Raw genomic sequence first — 8,815 nt, forward strand, 5'->3', positions numbered from 1 at the left:
CGATAGTACTTGGACTAGCATGATATAAGTAGTTATGAATTCAAAGTTTATTTTGGTGTCAGAAGCAACTGAAGTTTTTGAAAGATTAAGTGTCAGGCTGAGAAAAAGTCAAGGGCTAAGCCTTATTCCCAGATTTCTATAGAATGTGGGGCTACTTACTGAAATAAAAAAGACCAAGTGAAGAGGAGAGGTGAGTAGAAGAATTATACTTTTATGAGCATCGAATTAAACATTCAAGTAAGGATGCCACATAGACAGCTTGATGAATGAGTAAAAGCTCCTCACCCAAGAATGTTTTCACCAAAATGAAACATATAGAAAGAATAGCAAAGGTAATCTCTGTGCTAGAAATTAGCTAGGGATAAGTCAGTGATTAGAACAAGTTACTTTGGAAGAAGAGCTCATGATTTAGTGGGAGAGACGGATATGTAAATAAGGACATCAGAACCAGTTAATTGCTATAACATAGGTATCTACAAGGTGCTATGTGTGGGGTGGCGTGCAAGAAGACATGGAATTAATTTTGTTTGATAAAGTGTTAATTTGGGTTCAGTCTTTAGGGAAAGTCAGAATGTGTACACAGACCAGGGTGGAAAAAATTTAGTAAGAAGAAAAACAAAGGGAAAAATAGGAATGGGGAGGAATGACTTGTGAAAGGAGTACAGATAAGACTTATGTAACTAGAACTTTATGATGTTGGGAAAAAGCACAGGAAACTGGGATGAAAAGGAAAGGGAGGGCTGCACTGGAGGAAGCGGGGTGTGACTGTGCATAAGATGACTGGACTACTCATTCAGAACTTTAGGTTTTGTTCAAATCCCCTATTGGGAATATACCCAGAAGAACTCAAATCATTTTACAAAAAAGATGCCTGCACATGAATGTTTGTTGCAGCTCTATTCACAATAGCCAAAACATGGAACCGATTTTGCTGCCCATTGAAGCTGGACTGGATACAAAAAATGTGGTACATATACACAGTGGAATATTATGCAGCCATAAAGAAAGACAAACATATGGACTTTGCAGCAACTTGAGTGGATTTAGAGTCGATCAAACTCAGTGATCTATCAGAGAAACAAATAACAGAGTACCATATGTTCTCATTCATAAGTGGACCTTGTACAATTATCATAGTACTATAAGAAAGGAATCGGCAGTAGTGGCAAACTGCTGGGTGGCGGGAGGGGCGGTGGCACTGGCAGTTGAGGGAAACTGCTAGGGGAGGGAGGGGCACACCTCATCAACAAGGGTATCTGCATAATCAATGTTTGTATACTTAACCCTGAATTGTACCCCACATCTTTAAAATTAAAAAAAATTTTAAAAACCCAAATTAACTTTGCATACAATAAAATTTACTAAAAACTTAAATAATTGGAAAGCATATCTATAAATCTTATAATTCTTCTTATGTAATAAAAAGTTGAATTTTGATCATAAGCAAATTAATTTAGTATAATTTCCCTTCCACTTTGGTCTGATATAAGCCCAACCTGTTTCACAGTTGGTCTTATGGAGAGACATGGGAAGATAATAATTTGATAGGACAGTGGAAAGTGTGGGGTTTTAGTTTGTGGTATCATATAACTTAATTTTTAATGATTTTGTACACCTGTCCCAGACTTCTCTTGGGACCAAGGTATGTCTGTGCAGGTAGAATACTCTCTTTACCATCCTCCAACTGTTCTTTCCTTACAAAAATGCTCTGAATCATAGATTCTGACACTGATTAGGTTGTGATTGTGTCAGAGTTTTGAGTTCTCTTATAGGTAACATTTTGTTTCAATTTATGAAGTCACAAAAGATCTGTGCTATGAAATTAAATCAGTTGTACATTTTGAGTGATCTTTAATAGTTGTTAGATATTATTTATTAAAATGCTACTACTACATTTGGTGGAATTTTAAAATTAAACATTAAACTTCTAATAAATTAAACATAAATAATTAATCTAACATTAATGGAAATGGATTAAAGTGGGCAAAATAGGTTCCAGTGTCTTTTTTCTTGCACTGAAAGGAAATTGAACGCAATAATGCCGGTCAACGTTTACCATATGAGATTTCGTGGATTTTCCGTTTAATCTATCTTTTTAATGTTTAGTCTGACTTCCAGATAGCATTCTTGACTGCCATTAGATGCCTTTGTACATGCAAACACTCTCCTGACTTAGGAATCAGTTTCACAGAATGCGGCCTCTGTCTCTGATTGCCACATGCGCTGTTACCTATTACCTGATCAGCTTATTCTGATCAACTATCTCATTTTGGCTTATCTTTAGAGCAGGGGAATGACTTGTGTAACTTTCTTTATACAAGTGAGGGATCCATTTAATTTTTGAAGTCATTCAGAACGTAATCTGTCTCTCCTTAAACCTGGACCCCACTCAGCCTAAACTCATTGGACTAGAATGTCAGAAGTAGAGTTTACCCTATTACCCCCAGTCCTACTCAGAACCATATGTAAACGATTCCAGACAAAGTCTATCTTAATTACTAAAGAGGTTAAATATTTTCTTTTAAACCTTTCAATGTTTGCTTTTTCAGATAGATACTAAGGCTTGTGTTAGTCACTTTGCATCCAAGGAATCTCAGTTCAGCCATGATAACATAGGGGAGAGATATAGCCTGTCCAGCCTGGTGTATGTCCCATCCTCTGCCCCTAATTTTTCAGCATATCTCTTTTTAACCATTCTCAGATTTCTCTCAACATGTAGAAACTGAGAAATCAAGTGTAGTTTTACTCTAAATGTTAAGAGGAACAATATCTTTGTAGTGGAAAGAACATGAGTTTGGGAGTCATATGAACGAAGCAAATCTTGCCTTTGATCCTTTATATTTTTGAGAATTTAAGTTTCCTAATTTCTTCAAACGTTAGTTTCTTCATATATTCAATAGGCTTACTAAAGCTTCCTTGCAGTCTTTCTGAATGGTTGTGATGATCAGAAATGACTTTAGAGGAGGATTGTGGGGTTAACGCATGGTTAATAAAAGCTCTCCAAATTGCCTATATGTATTTTCCAAATCTTCATAATATAAGCAGGTGGGGGCAGGGAGGAACCACTCACAGACATCACAGACATGATAACCCACATATCATCAGTAACTGTGTACACTGTAACAGAAGAAAAACAAAAGGATATGACAACACCAAAAGCCAGGGAGACTTCACATTTCCCATAGTTTCTCAGTGGAGAATGTACCAGCCAAGTTGAAAACAGCAGCTGAGTCTGGGAAATAAACTTGCTGGCTCAAACTCATTGGTGAGAGAGTGAGAGTTGGACAGTGCTGGAACAGTCTAGACCCTCGGAATATGCCAAAACATCTTTCCAGGATAAAACTGCAAAGTCAGGAGAAACTGCTAGAGAGAGAGCCCAAACTGAGCAGAATGAAAACAATAAGGGAGATGAAAAGATACCAACCAGATAAAAGTAGGGAAGGGAGCAGCAGATGCAGTTTTCAGAGGGAGCAAGGCCATGCTTTTGAATACTTAATGACCTTAATAGGGGAGGAACCTCTAGAGCTGTGAAAAGAAGATGTGACCCACATGTTCCCATTAGGACTACAGGAAAACTCATCACACAGAGCCATCAGAGTCAGAAAAGGGTGGCAGAGGAACTCCATGCAAAGATTTTATGAAAAGAGAAAGCATGGCAGTAAGAACAGAGAGAGGCAGAGAAAGAGACAGAATCATGCCTCTGCAGAAAATGAAGACATTTTAGAAGCCTTGTCCACAAAACACGACAAACACTCTTAAACATTGTGACATAATGTTCTAAAACAAACAAATTAAGAAACAATAGAAACTGTGCACTAGCAGTAGAAAAATAATAAATTGGATTATTCAGTTATGAGGTGATTGGAGAAAGTTTCATAACTCAGGAAGAGATCAAAAATGAAAGAAAAAGTCACTTTGAGAGGAAGCCAAACTAAGGAAGAGTGAATAAACACTTTAGAAAATGCCTTAAAAAGAATAAAATATTGAAGAAAACAATGTTTAAAACAATACTAATAAAAGAGATATAAGAGGAGAATATTTTTAAAAGACAGTGAGAAAGATAAAAAAAATTTCCAAAAAAGGATAAAGATAAGTAAAGAGGACTCCTTATACTACGATAGCTGAGAAAAAAAAAATAATGAACAGAATAAAAACTAATCCCATAATCAAGAATATTTTTTGAAATCATATACTAAAATGGGGCACAACACACCTGGGAAGATTGGCTAATATCAAGACAGTCTGGCAAAACTAGAAGATTTAAGAAATAAATAAAATAAAATAAATCCCTTTTTATCTTAGAAAAAAAAATCATCACTTATAAAAGAAAAAAGATTATTGTCAGATTTTTAACAGCAACATTTATGCCAAAATGGAAATATAACTAAAAGAAAACATGAGTTTAAAATTTTGCAGCCATCCAAACTAAGCTTCAAATTTAAAGGCTCCAGAAAATCTACTTGAACATTTAATTTCTTAGGAAATAGCATTATCATAAGATTTTTCTGAGGTGTCTACTAGAAGACAAATAAAAGAGATGGTATCTTTAAAATTTATGTAAGCTAGCCGGGCTTGGTGGCTCAGCCTGTAATCCCGCGCCTTTGGGAGGCTGAGGTGAGTGGATTGCCTGAGCCCGCGGGTTCGAGACCCGCCTGGGCAGCGAGACCTCATCTCTACAATAAGTCAAAAAATCAGCCGGGCATGGTAGCGCACGCCTGTAGTTCCGGCTACTTGGAAGGCTGAGGCGGAAGGATCGCCGGAGCCCAGCAGGTCAAGGCTGCGGTGGCCGGGAGCGGCCACTGTACTCCAGTCTGGGCGACAGAGTGAGACTCCAACTCAAAAAAAAAAAAAAAAAATTTATGTAAGCGTTATATATAAATATATATGTTTGTGTATCTTCTGATGGAAATACGCACCTCCTGTGACACACTCTTAGAAAAAAAATCAACCAGAATTATTCGAGAACGTGGCTGAAGGTATTGATATATAGGACAAACATGGTAAAGAGAAGCATGCTGAAGGACAGTATGTGGATGTAATAGTAAACTCCAGACTGAAAGACCCTCTAATGGAGAATCCTTTGCTTTCACCAAGTAAAGTAAGAAGAGAGAGATAAAGAGAACCTGATTGGGAGGCTATCTATAAATAAAAAAGAGACTTAAGAGGCACATTAAATAACTGCATTGCATGGATTTAATTTGTATCTTCAGTTGAACTAACTGCACAAATTATGAGATGATTTAGGGTATTTGAATACTGCTTTGATGTTTGATAACAGTAAGAAATTATTGTTAATCTTTTGAGGCATGATAATATTATGTGAATGTTCAACAAGATTTCTCATTTTCTGTGATATATATTAAATATTCATGAATGGAATGGTACATGTGAAGTCTGCTACCATATTTGAATATCACATATCACTTTATTATGTCTCCATTAATACCACCAGGACCATCATCTTTCGTTTGGACTAATATAAGGGATTTCTCACCGGTCTTCTCACTTTTAATATTTGTCTCTTAAAATTTATCTGCAGCACAGCAGCCAGATGGTCTTGTAAGCATATAGTTCAGATAAAAATTTTATCAAACATTTACAAAGCACATACTTTGTATTGAACACTGTTGTGAGTGCTTCACATATATTACTCATTTATGGTTAACAGCAGTCACATGAAGTTGGTTCTGCTCTTATTCCTATTTTACAGAGAGGAAGGTAGAGACACGTAGAAGGTTAATACCTGGCTTAAGTAGAGGAGCCAAAGTTGGAACTCAAGCAGCTGGTTGTTCTCAACAGCACACTTTGCTGTTTCAATCACCTGCTCCAACTTTTCATTCATTTTCCCCAGCACCTGTAATAAAAATCCCACTCTTATCCATATGGTGGGCTGTACTGCTTGAATTGTCTTACCCAGCCTGCTGCTACCCAAGCTCTGTCCCAGGGCTTAAGGTTATGTCAACAGAGTAGATGAACCACCTTGTTCTAATTTTCTTGCCCACAGAGAACATCTTTTTCTAATTCATCGGCTCTGAGGAGGTGCATTTTTTCAATTTGTACAAAGGTGCCAAATGTGCTAACACAGTCCTGACAAGGCCCTGCCTCACTCTTACTTCTTACCTCATTAAGAACCAATCTCCTCTCCAGTCATTTTGTTCCAGTCGCACTGACCTGTTGGTTTCTAGAATTTACCAAGCTCTTTTCCATCAGTGGATCTTTCCTTTCTGCCACTATTTCCTCATCTTTTTGATGCTGGTTTCTTTTCATCCTACAGCCTCTGTTAAATGACAACTGTTTAGAGATAATTTTTCTTATCAGTTTTTCTCTGTCATTCCCTAACATAACAGTCTGTTGATGCAAAATATAAATCAGATCAGATCATTCTCACGTGAAAGTTCATTTTCTTCTTATAATAATGTTAGGACTTAAGGGTGAAGAATAACACGCATTGATTTCTTCACTGAGTTTAGAACTCAGAAGCCCACAAAAAAGACATAAATGGAGATCCAAGTATTGCTTTAGTGGTAATGATAATTGGATTATATGTCTTGGCTGTGAGGACACAGTGGACTTGTGACTTCTCATCTTTGAATTTATCCTCCAGAATTGCAGGCATTCTCTTTCTCAGGAAACGCCAATTCCAAACATTTTCCTGCTTGCATGCGCAAGTCAGCATGCTTCCTGCCTGTGGTTACACAGATCAGAGTGAGAGAATGCCTGAGAGTGCCACTGAATTTCATATCTGGTTCCTGTTCCTGGATAACTGATCAGGCTAGTCACTCCTCTTTTAGAGAGGCAGAAGAAAAGCTATAATTGCTCCTGGATATTTTAACAAAAAGAGAAGCAGATGGATATTTCCCCTTTTCTCTATTCAGTGGAAACCAGAGGAATAAAACCTGAATAAAAATCTGTTTTAATTTTCCCCAAACAAATGCAATCCAGAGGCTGGATCTGCTCACATTCTTGTTAGACCTTTAGGAATTTTGAGGGCCAGCTTTGAAACCACTGATGACTTGAAATCACGGGGTAGGTCGGTATTTATACCATGAATATTGAAATTGATGAATTTTACAAATATAGTGAGCAGGCTGTGACATATGGCCAGCACACCACTTGGAGACATTTTGTGGTATGGCACAGGCCACTTACACCTTCTTATTGGGTTTTGGTAATATGCCTTCTTGGGCTGTCAAATTCTAGATTGGTTTCTGCCTTTACTCCTGTGCACTTGTTGTTTCTGTCTGGAATGTTCTTCACACACACTTTTGCATAGCTTCTTTCTTTTTCTCATTTAGGACAGGGGGAATGCCAGACTCTCAGAGATGCCTTCCCTAACTGTCCAAACTAAAGGAGCTTTCTATTATGCTGCTCTGCTTTTATTTCGTCATAGCACTTCACCATCTAAACTTCACAACTACTCTGTTTTATTTTTCCTCATAAGATGTAAACTCTATGAAAGGAAACCCTTATCTGTCTTGTTTACTGCTATATTTATAATCTCTAGAAACACAATTGAATATATTCAATAACCATGGATCAATCCTAACTACAAACTTCCATGGGAAATAAAATGAAGCAGTCAATTCAACTCCAAATTTGGATAAGCGTTAACTTTTTCTGATTTCTTACCTTGTGCAATTATTTTTATTTTTGAAAATAGAATGAAATTTTGTTCGTATTATTTATAGCATACTTCATACTTGGGATTTTCAAAAAAAATTGTTGGTACAACTTTAAATAGGAACGCTGGAATGTTTCTTGAAATCCCAAATAGGAATTTTACCAGCCAAAAGCAGTACATTTCTTTTAAGCACATTCCACAAATTTTTCTATAATACAAGAACTGAAGATTTACATTTGTTTTATAGATATGCTAATTTTAAGCTTTCCCCCTTCTGCTTTGTGTTTAGTGAGTTTAGTGAGTTTTGTTTTGCTTTGTTTTGTTTTTGTTGTTGTGGCTGTTGTTACTGTTCTAGAACTCTTTTGACTCAATGCTGACCCCTAGTAAAGTCTGAAACAGGATGGTTAGTCTCTTACTGTCAAGCCTGGCATTTATTGTGAAGCTGATCCTTTAGTGAAAGCTGATCCTTTAATTGGTTAACTGAGAGATGATTTCAGACTTAGAGGAAATGTGTAACTTCTTGGAAATGTCCAATTTTCTTAAAGCCTGTGTGTTCTCACAGTGGAGCATGTTAACATTATTAGAGCACATTGTTCTAACCTAGGGACAAGCTTAAGTAAGCTCAGTAGAAAACAAACACACATACACACACACTCTCACACACACCACAAACCTAAAAAATAAAACCTTTTTGTTTTATGGAGTGTGAAACACAAATCAAAGTAAGAAGCAACAGATATAGCAGCAGGTCTTAATGTCCTGTTCAGAGAAATAGTGCACAGTTATTTAAGACAATGAAAGCAGGTCGACTCTTTGCTATGTCAACGTCTTCACTGTTACCACACATTTCATTGGTAACTCTGCCATGAGCCACCCTGCAAACTAATGCAGTACATTGGCCTAAGATATTTTATTCCCCTTTTGTAGAGTTGAGGGCTTGTTAGATTGAGATTTCTTCCTATGATTCTGTGACCTTTGCCTCCTACTCACAAGAACAAGGCAGCTTGTATTATGGATGTTTGAAACTTGCTGTCTGTCAAATTCAAGTTTGGAAATGAGGAAATATAGTCATAGATTTTAACATGGGAGATTTACATTAATAAAAAAGGAAAATCTTGTGAAGTTTCCTGAAGAACAGGATATCATTGTTCTTAACACTCTATAATGGTCTAGGTGATACACGAGGGGCCTGGG

The sequence above is a fragment of the Carlito syrichta genome, unplaced genomic scaffold (assembly GCF_000164805.1).
Source record: "Carlito syrichta isolate Samal-C Ts95f unplaced genomic scaffold, Tarsius_syrichta-2.0.1 Scaffold312154, whole genome shotgun sequence".
NCBI classification, from domain to species: Eukaryota; Metazoa; Chordata; class Mammalia; order Primates; family Tarsiidae; genus Carlito; species Carlito syrichta.